We start from the raw sequence: 19,536 nt of genomic DNA on the forward strand, positions 1-19,536 counted from the left end.
TGAAAATCACTCAAAGGTGTCTGATGACCTTTAGCTGAAAAAGAAGGGGGGGGGGGAAACAGGTGGAGCTATTTTCCATTCTTGCTGAGTATGATGTTATGATTTCAATTCCAATGCTAGAAACCTTCCTGAACTGGAATAAATGAGCACATTTTGAGTCCTGTAGCACTTTTAGAATCATGGAATCATAGAATCATAGAGTTGGAAGGTACACCGTGGGTCATCTAGTCCAACCTCCTGCACTATGCAGGACAATCACATCCCTATTGCTCTATGACCTGCTCCTTCTGCTGATGCCCTCGGACTTGCTGAAGGAACCCTTGAGTCAGTGGACTGAATTAAGACATTCACTGCATTTTGTCTGTCCCTTGGCATTCTATTTTTTAAATACTAATTCTCTCTGTCTCCCTGGAAGCTTGTCTGTGCTTCCTTCCAGTAGACAGCTAAAATCTGAGATCCATACAGGAGGCAAAGGAAGCAGCTGGCTTCCCTCCCTTGCCTGGGGGAGGATGAGAAGAGGCTGAGGATGGAGCAACGTACCAGCAGTAGGGTCTTTCAGAGAGGCTAGCATCTCTTCCATCTGATGCAGCAGGAAGAGGACAGATAAGCACCATGATTGGCCCTCGTTGGAAGGGTGCTCTCTCCATATTGGTAGCACATCCCCAGGAACAGCCAATCAGGTAGGGAGTTGTATGCATGCAGTTGAACTGATTGGCCCTCATTGGCAGAGTGCAATTTGAACTCATTAGCCCTCATTGGTACAGTGTGATTTGAAATGTTTGGACCTCATTGGCAGAGCACAGTTTGAACTAATTGGCCCTCATTTGCAGAATGCTCTCTTCCTATTGGCAGCACCCCCAGGGAGGGCCAATCAGGTAGGGAGCGAATTGTCTGCACCAACTTTGTAATGTTTAGTTAGTTATAGTGATGATGATGATGTATGTCAGTTGAAGCTGCCTCCTGTTATTGTTCCATCAGCTCTACACTCTTTTCTGTCTGTACAGCGACTCCTTTAGATAAAAGGCTTCTCTTGCAAACCTTCCTTCCCCTTGAAAGGAATCACCCACTTCCCAATGCCTTTGGGAAACCACAAACTTTAGCACCTGAAGTCCTAAGCTGCTAGGCGCGCTGCTGCCAAAGCCACATTGAGCACAATATTTTTAGCACATCTTCTGTGACCAAAACCATGTCAGTTAAACCACCAGAGACCAATGAATGTCCTGGTTCCATTTGACTTGTCAACAGGATATAGATCCGTGCGAAAAGAACACCTACATCTCTCTCTTTCTTCAAAGGGACTGTGCTCATGTATTAGCCAGTGCTTCCTAGATGTTTGCTGAGAGAGAGCTGCTGGTGTGAAAAATTAAAACCCCAAAGTGAACCATCACAATGAGGTTGCCCGTTGTCTCTCTTCATGATTTGCTGGCCTTGGCCTTCTCCCCATCAGCCTCTGCTATGAGAACTGTGGTGCTGGAGTGTTTGATTGTGTCTTTGCATGTGGACACAGAGGAACACATTAAGCTGCTTGGTGCTGTGGTTAAGACCAGTGGCCTATAATCTGGAGAGCTGGGTTGGATTCCCCCCATTTCTCCACATGCAGCCTACTGGGTGACCTTGGGCTAGTCACAGTTCTCTCAGAGCTCTCTCAGCCTCACCTACCTTGCAAGGTGTCTGTTGTGGGCAGAGGAATGGAAAGCAATTGTGAGCCACTCTGAGACACATGTGGCTGATGGGTGATCTTGGGCCAATCACAGTTCTCTCAGAGCTCACAGGTTGTAGGGAGAGGAAGGGAAAGTGTTTGTGAGCTGCTTTAAGACACCAGTTACTGATCTCTTGCACTGGGTTCTGGTGTAGCAGCTCTTGGTTAAGGATGTCAGCCTCCAGGTGGGACCCGGAGATCCCCTAACATTGTGGCTATATTACTAGGTCATGCCTTCTAACCAGAGAGTGGACTGGGAGCATGAACATCAGGGGGCTGCACTCAGCTGTGTACTGTTACGTTATTTCCAGTGACCCCAGAAATGACATATGGTAGGTTTAGGAAGTAACAGAAACTTTATGGTAAGACCACAGACTTTCTAGTGATTCCTAAACCCCCATCAGAAGAGACGTGACAGCACATGCAGCGCTGCCATCTTTTGAAACCGTTTTAGTCTAGTACCGTAACCTGTGTCAGGGGATACTTCAGGCCTCCTGGTGCACTGGCAAAGCCATGGGGAACTGCGTTCGTTAATCTGAAGATCAGTTGCGATTCCAGGAGAACTCCCATTTCCATCTTGGGGTTAGGAACCCTATATCCCTCTGCTATCAGAAGACGGCTTAACTGTTATGGGGAAATTTTTAATTCTGCCCTCACACCCCGGACAACCATACTTCTCTGTAAGGTATAGGTAAACAGATAACATTTTTTAAAGAAGTCTTTATAGGTGGGGAAGTGGATCAGTGAACAGAACCCCGCGGACAACCGGGAGGAGACAGGAAGTACTTGACTTCAAAAAGAGAGCTCAGACAACTGAGAGCACGTGGAGAGAGCTACTAGAGAGAGTTGCTGCTGATCAGGTGAGGCTATTGTGCTGCCTGGGTGAGGTGATTGCTGGGTAATTGTTGGGAGGATTAAAAAGGGCTGCTCCTTGCCAGAGGAGCAAGCCTTTGGCGCGAGCCGAAGGGCAAGAGACAAAAGGCTCTTGGCCTATGGCTATTAGCCTGGGGATATTGGCCGAGCAATTAGAATCAGTAGATTATTTCCCTAGTACTTCCACTGCCTAGACATTACAATGCACCTCCAGGACACTGGAGTGTGCAGTGAGTGCAGTGAGTGTGACATGATTGCCTTCCTCCCAGAAGACAAGATAGACTACAGCTGCCCCAAGTGTAAGCTGGTAAGACTTTTGGAGGAAAAGATTAGGGCACTAGAAAACAGAATTATTACTCTGACCCAAAGTAAGAAAGGGGAGGAGTTCGTAGTCCAGAGCTCCGCAACATGGAATAAAGAGAATAAAGAGAATACAACCAGTCCTGAAGAGGACAAGGAGGTTGACCACAATAGGGAGCCTCTGCAGGCAGTTCGGAAAAAGACTGAACGGCGAAGGGCGAGACAGTTCTCGGGGCCTTTGGAGCTCCAGAATACATTTCAGGCCCTTGCAGAGGAGGTGCAAGGGTCAACAAGGGAAGAGGTCCCAAAACAAACTCTAAGACAAAGGGAAGAGGCCACGGGGACAGAAGGAAATGGAGTTGAGAAGAAAAAAAAAAGGAGAGTACTGGTAATTGGAGACTCCCTGCTAAGAGGAATGGATTGCCATGTGGCTGGGCCCGACCCCCTAACCCGAGAGGTGTGTTGCTTGCCAGGGGCGAAAATTAAAGATGTTTCAGAATGGCTGCCCAAACTCCTCAAATCTACGGATCGCTACCCATTTGTGATGGTCCATATGGGAACGAATGACATGTCCCTGAATACCATCGCTCCTATTAAAAAAGACTATCAAGATCTGGGGAGGAAGCTCAAGCAAATGGGGGCACAAGTGGTATTCTCTTCAATCTTGACTGTCAAGGGAAGAGGAATGTGTCGGGAGAGGAAGATAACGGAGGTGAATCACTGGCTGTGTAGTTGGTGCCGGCAGGAGAGATTTGGTTTCTGGGAGCATGGGATAGGCGTTCTTGAGGAAGGCCTGCTAGCACCTGATGGACTGCACTTATCAAAACTGGGGAAGAATGTGTTTGGCAGGAACCTGGGGAGATTCATCAGGAGAGCTTTAAACTAAAGCCACTAGGGGAAGGAGACGATCAACATAGGGAGTGTATGGAAGGAAAATGATCGGAGGCAGCCTAACCGGCAAGGCCAGCTCATAGGGAACCAAAAGTAAAAGGATTCAGATGCCTTTATACTAACGCCCGAAGCATGGGCAATAAAAAGGAAGAGCTGGAACTTCTCATGCTGATGGAAAGGTATGATCTAGTAGACATCACAGAAACTTGGTGGAATGATTCTCATGACTGGAATATAATGGTGGATGGATATGAACTGTTCAGAAAAAACAGAATAGATCGAAGAGGTGGAGGAGTGGCACTGTATGTGAGGAAAGGGCTTACCTGTCAGGAAATTCTAGTGAAGGAGAGCATATCTACAGTGCAAAGCATCTGGGTGAAAATAAGCGAGGGGAAAACAAACAGTGTGGTGGTTGGTGTCTGCTACCGACCGCCTGACCAACGAGAGGATGTGGATGCTGCACTTTGTGGGTGACTTCAATTTCCCAGATGTGTGCTGGGAAACAAACTCTGCGAAGCGTCCTCAGTCATGCAACTTTCTGACCTGCCTGGCTGACAATTTCATTTATCAAATGGTAGATGAACCCACAAGAGGTTCAGCCATACTGGACTTAATACTGACCAACAGGCAAGAGTTTGTGGATGAGGTGAAGGAGGTGAGGACCCTAGGGGGAAGTGACCATGTCCTCATAGAATTCCTTTTGAGATGGGGAGCCAAGGAAGCTTGTAGCCAGATGCGGATGTTGGATTTTCGTAGGGCAAACTTTAATAAACTCAGAGACATGATGAGTGTCATACCATGGACGAGAATGCTGGAAGGGAAGGGAGCATGTGAAGGGTGGGCGCTACTCAAACAAGAGTTATTGCATGCTCAATCAATGACTATCCCAGAAAGACGAAAACACTGCAGGAGCTATAAGAAGCCTATTTGGATGAACAGAGAACTTCAAGAGGAACTAAGAAAGAAAAGGAAAATGTTCAGGAAAGGGAGGGAAGGACAGAGCTCTAAAGAAGAGTACCTACAGGTTACTAGGCACTGTAGATCAATCATCAGAAAGGCCAAAGCTGAGAGTGAGCTAACATTGGCCAGGGAAGCCCATTGTAACAAGAAAAGATTTTTCAGTTATGTGAGGAGCAAACATAAAGTAAAGGAGGCAATAGGCCTACTGTTGGGTGCGGATGGACAAACTCTAACGAAAGATGCAGAGAAAGCAGAAAGGCTTAGTGCCTATTTCACATCTGTTTTTTCCCACAGGTCAAAGTGTTTAGGCACATCTAGAGATGGCTGTAGCCAAAGGATAGTGTCTGGGTGGCAGGTTAACATGGATAGAGAGGTTGTCGAGAGGCATTTAGCTGCACTGGATGAGTTCAAATCCCCTGGGCCGGATGAAATGCACCCGAGAGTACTCAAAGAACTTTCCAGAGAACTTGCACAGCCCTTGTCCATCATCTTCGGAACCTCTTTAAGGACTGGAGATGTCCCGGAGGACTGGAAGAGAGCAAATGTTATTCTGATCTTCAAAAAAGGGAGGAAGGATGACTCGGGAAACTACAGACCAGTGAGTCTGACCTCTGTTGTGGGGAAGATAATGGAGCAGATATTAAAGGGAGCGATTTGCAAACATCTGGAGGACAATTTGGTGATCCAAGGAAGTCACCATGGATTTGTCTCCAACAGGTCCTGCCAGACCAACCTAGTTTCCGTTTTTGACCAAGTAACAGTTTTGCTGGATCGGGGAAATTCGGTTGATGTCATTTACTTGGATTTTAGTAAAGCTTTTGACAAGGTTCCCCATTATGTTCTGATGGATAAGTTGAAGAACTGCAATCTGGATTTTCAGATAGTTAGGTGGATAGGGAATTGGTTAGAGAACCGCACTCAAAGAGTTGTTGTCAATGGTGTTTCATCAGACTGGAGAGACGTGAGTAGCGGGGTACCTCAGGGCTCGGTGCTCGGACCGGTACTTTTTAACATATTTATTAATGATCTAGATGAGGCGGTGGAGGGACTACTCATCAAGTTTGCAGATGACACCAAATTGGGAGGACTGGCAAATACTCCAGAAGATAGAGACGGAGTTCATCGAGATCTGAACACAATGGAAAAATGAGCAAATGAGAACAAGATGCAATTTAATAAAGATAAGTGTAAAGTTCTGCATCTGGGTCAGAAAAATGAAAAGCATGCCTACTGGATGGGGGATACGCTTCTAGGTAGCACTGTGTGTGAACGAGACCTTGGGGTACTTGTGGATTGTAAACTAAACATGAGCAGGCAGTGTGATGCAGTGGTAAAAAAGGCAAATGCCATTTTGGGCTGTATCAACAGAGGCATCACATCAAAATCACAAGATGTCATAGTCCCATTGTATACTGCACTGGTCAGACCACACCTGGAGTACTGTGTGCAGTTTTGGAGGCCTCACTTCAAGAAGGACGTAGATAAAATTGAAAGGGTACAGAGGAGAGCGACGAAGATGATCTGGAGCCAAGGGACCAAGCCCTATGAAGATTGGTTGAGGGACTTGGGAATGTTCAGCCTAGAGAAAAGGTTGAGAGGGGACATGATAGCCCTCTTTAAGTATTTGAAAGGTCACTTGGAGGTGGGCAGGATGCTGTTTCTGCTGGCTGCAGAGGAGAGGACACGCAGTAATGGGTTTAAATTTCAAGTACAACGATATAGGCTAGATATCAGGAAAAAGTTTTTCACAGTCAGAGTAGTTCAGCAGTGGAATAGGCTGCCTAAGGAGGTGGTGAACTCCCCCTCACTGGAAGTCTTCAAGCAAAAGTTGGATACACACTTTTCTTGGATGCTTTAGGATGCTTAGGGCTAATCCTGAGATGAGCAGGGGGTTGGACTAGATGGCCTGTATGGCCCCTTCCAACTCTATGATTCTATGATTCTAGGATGCTTAGGGCTGATCCTGCGTTGAGCAGCGGGTTGGACTAGATGGCCTGTATGGGCCCTTCCATATCTATGATTCTATGATTCTAAAGCACCATGTCCACCAAGGTGTGAATCCTGATCTGCAATTCAGCAGGTTGCTAATTCTGGGATAGCTGCAAGATGGTCTGTGCCAAGACAATACCGGTGTGGAGGTACCCCACTGGCACCCACAACGACTTGCCTTCTAGATGAAGAAGAGTTATTTATTTATATCCTGCATTTCACCACCTTAAGGACTCTCAAAGTGGCTTTTTCTGCACCGCTTGTCTAGTCGCGGGACTGGTGTCTGCTTTCGGACTCTGTTGGTGCAGGTTCAGGGCAATCCCAGGCCTGGCATGATGCAGGCCCTCATTCGCCCATGGCAAGGGAATACTTTTAGCGTTAATGAGATTTACGATTGTATATGATTTGACTGATTTTATATGATTTATAAGCTGCTGTGAGGTGCCCAGAACCCCCTGGGGAAGGGCGGCATACAAATGAAATATAAATACAAATATAATTTATATTTAGTTATTTCAATTTTAATTAATCAATTAATTAATCAATTGATTTGATTTGTTACCCACCATACTCAGGTCACCGGCTCATGGCAGGTTACATGACAATCCCAATACAATAAAATAAGACCCCCAATTAAACCCCCATTAAAAACCCTATAAAACTTTACAGAAAATAAAGATACAAAACAATATGGCGGAAAATAAATATAAGCCCTCCCTAATGGAATAAAATAACAGCTATGCAATGCTGGCTTAATTCTGGGCAGATGCTCCATCATTACACAATGCCCCAGTTGTCAGAAGGATGCCACAGTTGTCGTTTGCATTGCATACATTCTATTAGCCAAAAAGGCAAAATCCACGGGACCTGTTAGGCTCAAGAGGCATCTGAGATCTGATGCCATCCCTACCGGATGTTTATCCTGTAACCTCCCAAGCACAAGTTTTTGCAACTTCCTTAGGCAACTTGTTATATTGCCCAACGGCTCTTACAAGTAGGAAATTTTTCCTAATGTTTAACTTGAATCTCTGCAAAGGGCACTCACTTCCTCTTGTCCTAAGGCAAGAGGCAAAAGGAGAACCAAGCTGCGGTCTGGCTCCTTTATGGCAATGCTTCTGTCTAAGGCCCACTATCATGACCTTCCTCCCTGGGACTTCCTTCTAGAAAGTTCATGTGCACAGGGACTAAAGTCCTTTGTGGTGCTCCTTTGCAGAGGGCACAATGCAGATGTCCCAGCCATGCATGAAGGCCTTAGACCACAGGCAAGAGCGTTCCTCCCTATAGCACCTGTGTGGAGGACTGGGGAGAGGGAACCAAGACATTTGGCTAGTGGGCTAATTGTAGTCTGACATTATATAGAGGGCAGTGATCTCCAAGTTGTCTCATTCTTGGGAATTTGGAGGTGAAGCCAAAATATGGCAGTTTGGTGAGGGGAGGGGCCTCAACAGGTTAGGATGCCATAGGGTGATGACTTAGGAAAAAGTTTAAGGCCTGTGGCCATGCACAATAAATTAATCTCATTCTCTAATGCCAGGAGAAACAGCCTGGGCCTTATTGCCAGCAATGGTCAGGAAGTAATATCACCATGGCAGTGATGTATGGGTGACCCTCGGGGATTTGGGTGAAAACTCTATGGTAAAACTGCCTTCTACCATAGAGTTTTTGTCCAGAGCGTTCCCTGGATGTTGCTGGTGCCAGTTCCTGTGCAACACCAGTCAAGAGACCTAGGCCTTCTCCTTTCTCCCTGTTAAATCCCCCCCTTGCAGAGCAACAGATTGATGGTGGGGGGAGGGCATACTGGTGGGGGATCCCCATCTCCACGAAGGGGTCTGCCAACCCTCCATATGGTCCACCCTCCAAAGTAGCCATTTGCTCCAAGGGAAATGGATTCTGTAATCTGGAGATCCTGGAAGTCCGACTGATCCTAACTGAATGGCAATTCTGTTGGCGGGTCAAACTGGTGCCTGGCTTCATTTTTATACTGATGACCTGTGATGATGTTATGATGGTTTTGTTTGTAAGTTGCCATGAGCAGGCCTCTCGTGAGGTGCCATAAAAACTCCCTACATAATTAAAAAAAGAGAAAAGATTGTGAGTAGGAAAATTCAGACACTGGGTTTATCTGATACAAAATCAAGTGGTTGACTGAGACCCTGAGAAAATGGATTGTCTAGTTTTGGATACTTTAGTTTCCAGTTGTAACCCCAGGAATCTCCAGGCACCAATTGTTGTTGTTGTTGTTAATTGCATTTATATACCCTCCCCAAAGGCTCAGAACATGAAACAAAATGGTACAGGTGGCTGGAAGCCCTAAGTACCTAATGGATTAATTTTTTGTGTGTGCTTAGAATGTCGGGTATCAGTCACCACTTTGCTCTGAGTAATTCCCCCCTCAGACCAAGGAGCTACAAGCAGAGAGGATACGGCTATGCGGGGAAGATCGACTCCCATGCTCTTTTTTAAAAAATTGTTAAAAGTTTTAAAGAGAAAAAGATAAAGACTACAATACTATGAGAAAAAAGAAAAAAGAAAAAGTATATCTGACTTCAGTATGGAAAAGACTTCCGATTTTCTTCACAACAAATATAAGTAAAATTTCAAATTGATCACTTACTATGCAATTATAACAGAAAACAAACCCCTCTTTCCCCCTGTCCTCAATTTTTTTCTTAATAATCAAAACCACAAATCATCATTTTGTGTTTTTCCTTTTTCTGCAAAAAGCCTATAAGAAGTTTTCAGTTGGTAATAAATGTACACAAATGTACCTTTTCCCTAATCACAAGAAGGAAGTTTAGCCATCTTTGCAAAATCTTCACCAGCCAATCTTCTTTTGTGGTTAGTGCTGAACTTTCCAATGTTTGAACATGTAATAGTCTTGCTGCCACGGCTGTATACAGAACAAAGTCCCATTCCTTTTTTCCAGTTGCCCACCTATTAATCCCCCCAAAAGAAAAGCCTCTGGTTTCATTTACTCCCATGTTCTAGCGCAGGTGTCCGGAATGTTGAGAACATGGACCCTTGACCGGGTGATGCACATCCTACCATTTTCAGTCTTAGTTAATGGGCAGAATCTGGGGTTTTGTATCTCACTTTTTATTACCCAAAGGAATCGTAAAGTGGCTTATAATCACCCCTACAGATACCATGGGAGGTATTTATTATTTTGTTAATATTATTCATTTAGATTTTTATACCGCCCTTCCATATGGCTCTGGGCGGTTTAAATAAAACGTCATGAGGCTGTTACATGGAACATCATAACAAATATATCAACTAGGATATTTGAACAGAACATTGTTCAACAAAGATAGCAACTTTAACGGAACCCTTAGGTAGGTCATATTTAGTCATGTAAGAGGGGTGTCAGGGGGGGCCAGCAGATGTTGTTGGGTTGGTCAGCCTTAAGCAAATGCCTGATGGAAGAGCTCCCTTTTGCAGGCCCTGCAGAATTGTGGGAGTTCAGGCAAGGCCCTGGACTCTTGAGAGAGCAGGTGGGGGGCAGGACAGACAAGGCAGGTGAGGATGAGAGAGCTCTGAGAGAACTGTGGTAGCCCAAGGTCACCCATCTGGCTGCATGTGGAGGAGTGGGGAATCAAATATGGTTCTCCAAATTAGAGGCCACCGCTCTTAACCATTGCACCACACTGGCTCTTGTGCCAAACAGGGCTGAAAGGTAGGGATGCCAGCCTCCAGGTGGGGCCTGGGGATCCCCAGGAATTACAGCTCATTTCCAGATGACAGATCAGCTCCCCTGGAGGAAAGGGATGCTTTGGTGGTTGGGCTTTATGGCATTGTACTGCACTGAGGTTCCTATCGTCCCCAGGCTCACCCTGGATCAGCAGGCTGTCAGGCAGTTTGAACCACTACCCCCTCACAGCCTGCCAAATAGCTGATTGTTTTGAGAGACTTCTCCAGTGTGATAAGCTCTTGGTGGGCTACAGGGCATTTGAATGGACATCCAGGTCCCTATAAATCCCCAGAGCCCAAATTGATTTGGCTGTACTTGAATCATCCAAACTTGAATGCCTGTACCGATTCTGGGGTTCGATTGTTCCAGAATCATTTCAAGCCAAATCTAAACTGTGGATATGAATGTGATCTCCTCTCCTCCTTAAGGTTTATTTATTTAAATTTATATACTGCTCTTCCATACTCGCTCAGGGTGGTGAACCGCTAATAAATACGTAAGGATCTAATGAGCAGAAGGTATGGGTTAATGTATGTAATTTGTATTCTGCGTTTGTTTTTAACAATTTTATTTATTGTATCTATGGCCTATGGCCTAGCGCAAATAAAGTTTGACTTGACTTGACTTGGAAATAGGTAAGGATCTATGAAAACATCCCTGCAGAAGAAACTTTTATCATTCACAGAATGGACAGTCTTTACTGGATCTCTGCTGTTTTTTTCTAGGCTGCTTTGCACAGTCTGTAACAGAAAGGTGGGAGAGAAAAATTCACCAGCACCAGTTTAGATTTCCTGAATCTGTACCCATTATTTAATGAACCCCTTGGGAATTCATGCTTCCAAAACCCGAGCTGGTAATGACATCAAACGGTTAAGAAAAAGGGAGCTAAATAGAGTGCAACACAAGTAATCATGTTAAATAGTAAAATTATATTTCTTAAAAACTTAAATCCTCCTATCTTTTGGAATGCATTGTACTGCAAGATGTTGGAGTAAATTAAATTCTCCCCTGCACTCTAAAGCATCAATTTCCTTATGGTAATTATCTGCTAGATTGGATCTGTCAGTGGCAGGGAAGCACGCCTGATATTATACCCTTTTTACAAAAATGATTACAAAAAATTAAGACGAATGAGTAAAATTAAGGCTGGAGCTGGTATGCTCTCATGGATTACTTTACATAAGGTCCCATTGTCCAGGGAGCCTCCGCTTTTATTGATGAGCCATATAATGAGAAGTCCATTAACACCCTGTAAAGGTAACCGATCAGGCAGATAAGGGCTCAAAAAATGATTTTTTCCCACCAACTAGAAGCAATTTATTATATACAAAAAACACACTGCTCAAAGTGAAAAGCCTGGATGGATGAGAAAGTTTGTGCACACGTAGATTTCCTTCCTAGGAAAGTTTTGACCAGGCTGATGGGATCCCATTTTGGTTTGATTTGATTTTCTTTTCCTTTGTGGATGTTCATTTCTTCAAAAGTAATTCTTTGCTTTTTCAAAGGGCTGAGTGATTGTGCTTAGCTTTATTGCCCCATTTAGAAAATAAATTAGAGTCAGGCATAAATGACAGGATGGCACTCAGTACAAAGATGTTCTGTATGAAAAACAGACTAATTTCCAACCAATCCCTGTAAAAGTTTGAATTGTATCTCTAGAAATGCCTGGTAGGGTGTCAGGCTGTTAATCTCCAGGGAGGGCCTGGAGTTATCCAGGAATTACAACGGATCTCTAGGCTACAGAGATTAATTCTAGGGATGTACAATTAAATTCAGAACAGACAAAAAAGACCCAGATCAGCCATGATTCGGATACATTTAAAATCAACCTTGTTTGAATTGTTTGAATTTATTCTTGTTGTTGTTGTTAGGTGTGAAGTCATGTCCAACCCATCGCGACCCCATGGACAATGATCCTCCAAGCCTTCCTGTCTTCTACCATTCCTCAAAGTCCATCTAAGTTTGCACCGACTGCTTCAGTGACCCCATCCAGCCACCTCATTCTCTGTCGTCCCCTTCTTCTTTTGCCCTCGATTGCTCCCAGCATTAGGCTCCTCTCCAGGGAGTCCTTCCTTCTCGTGAGGTGGCCAAAATATTTGAGTTCCATCTTCAGCAGTGGTCCCCAACCTTTTTGAGGTTGGGGACCGGCAGGGCATCGGGGCGCGGCCAGCGGGCCGCGCCCACGCATTGGGCCACACTCACGGGCCGTGCCCGCAGGCCGCGCCCACGCATCGGGCCGCACCCGCGGGCCGTGCCCGCGGGCCACGCCTGCACATCGGGCCGCGCCCATACGGGCGCGGCTGGCCCTGATTCCCTCTCCCCGCCCTCCCGCAGTAAGAAGCTTCCCGGGCTGCAAGCTTGCAGCTCGGGATGTTTTTTGCTGCGGGGGGGGGCGGAGGGAGGGAGCTGCGGCCCGGCGCCATGGCCTTCGTGGCCCGACACCGTGGCCCACAGGTTGGGGACCACTGATCTTCAGGATCTGGCCTTCTAAGGAGCAGTCTGGGCTGATCTCCTCTAGGACTGACCGGTTTGTTCACTTTGCAGTCCAAGGGACTCGCAAGAGTCTTCTCCAGCACTAGAGTTCAAAAGCCTGAATGCTTTTGATGCTCAGCCTTTGATGCTCAGCCTTCCTTATGGTCCAAGTTTCACAGCTATACATTGCAACTGGGAAAACCATAGCCTTGACTAGATGCACTTTAGTTGGCAGGGTCATCGATCCCCAACCTTTTTGAGGTTGAGGACCGCCTCTGGGGGTGGGGGAGAGCCAGCAGTCTGGGCGCCGAGCACATGCAGCAGCTGTGTGCAAACGAGCATGGGCAGATGCCGCGCATGCGCATTTATGCCAGCTCTGTACGCGGCAGCTCTGCACATGTGCGTTTGTGTCCGCCAGGGTACTGGCAGCCGCACCTGCCTTTTACCCCCTCTCTCATAGCGAGAAGCTAGCCGGGCTGCCGGGGGGGCAGGGCTGCAGACCAGGGGTTGACAACCCTCGGGCAGGGTGATGACTCTGCTTTTTAGGATGCTGTCAAGATTTGCCATAACTTTCCTCCCCAAGAGCAAGTGTCTTTTAATTTCTTTGCTGCAATCCCCATCTGCAGTGATCTTGGAGCCCAGGAAAATAAAATCTATCACTACCTCCATTTCTTCGACATCTAATTGCCAGGAATTGAGAGGATCGGATGCCATGATCTTCATTTTCTTGATGTTGAGTTTTTGCACTCTCCTCCTTCACCAGCAACAACAGGCTCTTTAGTTCCTCTTCACTTTCTGCCATTAGAGTGGTATCATCTGCATATCTGATGTTGTTGATATTTCTCCCTACAATCTTAATCCCAATTTGTGATTCATCTAACCCTGCCTTTATCATGACGTGCTCTGCATAAAAGTTAAATAAGCAAGGCGACAGTATACAGCCTTGCCTAACTCCTTTCTCAATTTTGTTTTTATTATTATTATTATTATTATTATTATTATTATTATTATTATTATTATTATTATTATATATAAAGCATTTACAGAAAGATGAAAAAAGAAAGAAAAAATGACCAGCTAGCAAAGTAATTATTGATACATATGAGTATACTCTATTATTACCTTAAGAAGTATATAGTCAGTTCTTATTGCATATTAGCCCCAACCTAAAAGTTACTGCTGTCTTTCTTGGCAAAGTAATTATTGATACATATGAGAATATAGTTTGTTATTATCTTAAGAAGTATAAAGTCAGTTCCCATCGCATATTAGCCGTGACCTAAAACTTACTGCTGTCTTTCTTTAAAAAGTCCAGGTAATTGCTCCACTGGTCGTCATATTCTTCAGATGGTCGCAAAAAATGGAATTGTGCTCTTTTCCATAATATATCTGCTGGTAATTCTTGAAAGATTTGTGCTTCTTGATCCACCAATTTCAGCAGCGTCTCCCAATGCTTTTTGAGTAGATTGTTTCTTGCAGCCTTGCTGTCAAAGCTTACATAGATGTCTCTTGATTGTTTCTTACGTGCGGCTGCCTTTGAATAAACTCTGTATACTTTGTCAATCCGGATCTCTTCCTCCTCTAGATCAGTGGTCCCCAACTTTTTTATCACCGGGGACCACTCAACGCCTTTTACTGAGGCCTGGTGGGGGGGTAGTTTACTCCTCTACTCTCAACCAGTGCCCTAACGCTCTCTGATCGCTATGGTAATGTTTAAATATCACTTCAAAATAAGATACAGACACGCCACAACAATGAAGTGTGTTGTAAAGGTCTAGAGGGGATGAAGTAAAGGGCCGGGGGAGGGGGAGAAGGCGTCCTTCGGGGCCCACCTCCAATTAGTCGAAGGACCACATGTGGTCCGCAGCCTACAGGTTGGGGATCGCTACTCTAGATAGTCTTCCAGGCTTTTGGTGATTTCCTTCCTCAGATTTTCTCAAATTCTTCTGATACACCTTTGATTTTTACGTTCCTAGCTTTGGATTCTACTTCTGGGACTTCGAATTTGTCTTCTGCCACTCTCTCCCGCTCCTGTTGATTAGCTTCCAGACGTTGGATTCTCGTTTGGTGTGTTGTCAGCTGTGTTGTGTTTTCATCAGCTACTTTTTTCAAACCATCAGTTGTGTCTGAAAGCTCTTTTTTGGTGTCTTGAATCTCCTTTGCAACCTTTTTGACTACTTCCAATATCTCTGAATTGCCCTTGCATAATAGGCGATACATCTGTGCATTAGTTAGGTTTTCCATGGCAGTATTCATTCTGCAAGATGCATACACCACCATGTAATCACAAATCATGGACAGGGCGTCTCGCGAGAGTTCAGGAGTTCAGGAGTTAGTTAATCTCCATATTCTGTCAACAACTCCCGCTGGGCTCTCTGTTGTAAAATCTTTAGCTCTTTCTTTTGTTTATTTTAACGAGAGTATTTTGCTGGCTTGCCACCCAAGAAAAGTGTGTATCCAACCTTTGCTTGAAGACTGCCAGTGAGGGGGAGCTCACCACCTCCTTAGGCAGCCTATTCCACTGCTGAACTACTCTGACTGTGAAAAATTTTTTCCTGATATCTAGCCTATATCCTTGTACTTGAAGTTTAAACCCATTACTGCGTGTCCTCTCCTCTGCAGCCAACAGAAACAGCATCCTGCCCTCCTCCAAGTGACAACCTTTCAAATACTTAAAGAGGGCTATCATGTCCCCTCTCAACCTCCTTTTCTCCAGGCTGAACATTCCCAAGTCCCTCAACGTATCTTCATAGGGCTTGGTCCCTTGGCCCCAGATCATCCTCGCCGCTCTCCTCTGTACCCTTTCAATTTTATCTACGTCCTTCTTGAAGTGAGGCCTCCAGAACTGCACACAGTACTCCAAGTGTGGTCTGACCAGTGCCGTATACAATGGGACTATGACATCTTGTGATTTTGATGTGATGCCTCTGTTGATACAGCCAAAATGGCATTTGCCTTGTTTACCGCTGCATCACACTGCCTGCTCATGTTTAGTTTACAATCCACAAGTACCCCAAGGTCTCGTTCACACACAGTGTTACCTAGAAGCGTATCCCCCATCCAGTAGGCATGCTTTTCATTTTTCTGACCCAGATGCAGAACTTTACACTTATCTTTATTAAATTGCATCTTGTTCTCATTTGCCCATTTTTCCATTGTGTTCAGATCTCGTTGAACTCTGTCTCTATCTTCCGGAGTATTTGCCAGTCCTCCCATCTTTGCATGAAATGTTCTCTTCATATCTCCAATTTTCTTAAAGAGATCTCTGGTCCTCCCTATTCAATTGTTTTCCTCTATTTGTTTGCACTGTTAAGAAGGCATTCTTATCTGTTCTAGTTATTCTCTGGAATTCAGCATTCAATTGGGTGTATCTTTCTCTTTCTTCCTTGCCTTTCCCTTCTCTCCTCAGATATTTGTAAAGCTTCCACAAACAACCATCTTGCTTTCTTGCAATTCTTTTTCTTTTGGATGGTTTTAGTTGCTACCTCTTTTACCATGTTGTGAACCTCTGTCCAGAGTTCTTCAGGCACTCTGTCTATTTGCGACCTGTACTGTATATTCGTCAGGGATGTGATTTAGTTCATACCTGAGTGGCCTAATGCTTTCCCCTATTTTCTTCTGTTAGAGCCTAAATTTTGCAACAAGAAGCTGATGATCTGAACCACAATCAGCACCTGGTCTTGTTTTTATTGACTGGATAGAACTTTTCCATCTTTGGCTGCAGAGCACATAGTCAATCAGATTTCTGTGTTGACCGTCTGGTGATGTCCATGTGTAGAGTCGTCTCTTGGGTTGTTGGAAAAGAGTGTTTGCTATGACTATTGTATTCTCTTGACATAATTCTACCAGCCTGTGCCCTGCTTCATTTTGTACTCCAAGGCAAACTTTCCTGTTATACCAGTAATCTTTTGGTTTCCTATTTTTGCATTCAAATCCCACATTTTTTGGTGTTGCTTTTAGAAAATGTTGTAGGGCTTCATAGAACTGGTCAACTTCATCCTCTTCAGCTGCAGTGGTTGGGGCATAGACCTGTATTACTGTGATGTTGAATGGTTTGCCTTGTATTCAAACTGAGATCATTCTGTCATTTTGGGGATTGTATCCCAAGACTGCTTTTCTTTCTCTTTTATCGATTATGAAGGCTACTCATGGAATTGATTCTATGAATTACCAAATCACAATTCTGTGTGATTATTCGATTTGGACAAGCACCTCCATTTTATATTTTCTGGGCTCTGTGGGGTTAGGGGTTTGAAGTAGAGGCACCAAACTTGTAGCATGACAGCAGGAATCAATCTTCAAAAGAACCCCCATGTTGCAAAAGTTTGGACCTGAGGTTCTAATTCTAGGGTCACCCAAAGAGGGTGCCCCCCTTCTGACCTCCATTATTTCCTATGATGAGAAAAAAAAGATTCTATGGTCTGTTTGTAAATTCTTACCGGGATAGTTCCTGAACTACCTCTTGCTCTGATAATCAGGATTAGTGGATGTCAGAAAACAGGTTGGTAGACACCATGTTTGTGATCACGATAGTAGTAAAGGTAAAGGTAAAGGTATCTCCTGTGCAAGCACCGGGTCATGTCTGACCCTTGGGGTGACGCCCACTAGCGTTTTCATGGCAGACTCAATAAGGGGTGGTTTGCCAGTGCCTTCCCCAGTCATTACCGCTTACCCCCCAGCAAGCTGGGTACTCATTTTACCGACCTCGGAAGGATGGAAGGCTGAGTCAACCTTGAGCCGGCTGCTGGGATTGAACTCCCAGCCTCATGGGCAAAGCTTCAGACTGCATGTCTTCTGCCTTACCACTCTGCGCCACAAGAGGCTCTTTTTTTAGTAGTAAAGGGGTACACATATTATAATGAGCTTAACCATGCCCACGACCTTGCATACTAATTAACCTATTTGTACAACAACGCCACCTGACATCACCGGGAGTGGTGTCATCATGCCCCACACTGTGCTCCATGCCCTGGAAGTGCCACCATGTCACCATGCCCCTTTGGCGTCACCAGAAGTGTCGTTATCATGCCCCACCCATGCGCCCTCTGACCCGGATGTGCTGCCATTACACCACACACACCCTGACAACACCGGAAGCGTCATCATCATGCCTTCTGGCCACTGCCCCCTGCCCCGGAAGTGCTGCCATTATGCCACATACACCCTTTCCCCTGGAAGTGATGGTGTCATGTCCCCATATTCTGCACCTTTTGCCCCCGGAAACAATTTCCACAGACCATGCTCCCACCAGAAATGCAGCCATCTTTTTACACCCATCATGACAGTGTTGGAAGTGACGTGCATCATAGACCAACCCTCCCTACTGTGTCACGACCAATGGGAATGACCAGGTATGGCCATGTGTTCCCTCTAGCAACACACTCTGTCACCTCTGACCAATAGCAAAGAGTCTGGGACAGCCCCCAAAGAAGTGATTTTAGGAAAGAAGCCACTTGTGCTAGCAGAAACGCTTGCTGAAAACATGGAGTCTCCTAGCAGCCCCATGAGCCTCCCCACCCTACCACCGGGGTTCAAGACAGATAGGTACCAGGTATTTAACTTTCCTAGAGCAACTATGTCGCCACCTTCGGAAAGCCATCCTGTTGCCGGCCATCCTGCAGATGAGATGGACTCGAACAAGGAGACTCCTAGCAGGCCCCAGATCCTCACCACCCCACCACCAGTGTTGAGGCCTAATGCAAAAAGGCAATATATAAGTGTTAGTGAGGATGAAGAAGAACTTGTTCCTGCAAAGCTCCATTTTCCGTCACCAATTGTTGACCACGAGACTCAGAGCTGCATGGATTTTGGCAAAGCAGCCACAGACATGTTGTCTGGAAGTGAGGAAATGTGGCAGAAGCTGCTGGAAGATTATCCGGATACACAGCCATTGACTTTACCAGAGGATTCCTCAGCACAGGTAAACTGAAAAAATGGCCACTAAAGGTGGAGAGGGGCAGGAGGAGGGAAGGGGGGGAGAAACCCAAAGGGACAGTATCAAACGTTTGAAGTAAATATTCTCTTTATTTTTCTAGGCCCCCGCCATCAGCCAGCCAGAATTTCCTTCATCAAGTTCCACAGAACCAGCGCATGGCTTGTTTGGGGAAGATATTTCTGATTAACAATGCTGTCTTTAACAGAGAACTCTCTGGAACAGGTAATTTTGGAGAGGAACAAAGTCTTTTAAAAAGTCTGTGGGGGGGCATGCCTAATATTTACCAAGCAGGAAATTTTTAAAATGTGTTTGAAATCCTTTTTAACAGGAACAGCCACCAACCACCACATTGCCTATCTGTATGAGGCCCAGCAAGGGAACTGGTACTATGAGGGGAGCTCTAAAAATGGATATCTATGAGGTTTTGGACTTTATCCCCCCAAAAAGACATGTCCACCATGCGGAGCCTTGTGAGGGCCTCTATATATGGTATTTTAAAAAATTGTATGGGAGAATTTTTGTACCAGCTGTGTGAAGGGTGTTCTTCACAGTTACCTGCCCAACGTGATCACGATTGTCTCACTTGGCCACCTAAGTTTGTTGATCAGAAGGTTAAGTTCATATGTGATGAGTTAAGCTGTACACAAATTGCAGTTATAACATCCATGTGCACTAAAGTGCCTGGCTTTCACTCAAGAAAATATGGATGACATTTTCAACCTTTTA

The sequence above is a fragment of the Paroedura picta genome, chromosome 11 (assembly GCF_049243985.1).
Source record: "Paroedura picta isolate Pp20150507F chromosome 11, Ppicta_v3.0, whole genome shotgun sequence".
In the NCBI taxonomy this organism is placed as follows: domain Eukaryota; kingdom Metazoa; phylum Chordata; class Lepidosauria; order Squamata; family Gekkonidae; genus Paroedura; species Paroedura picta.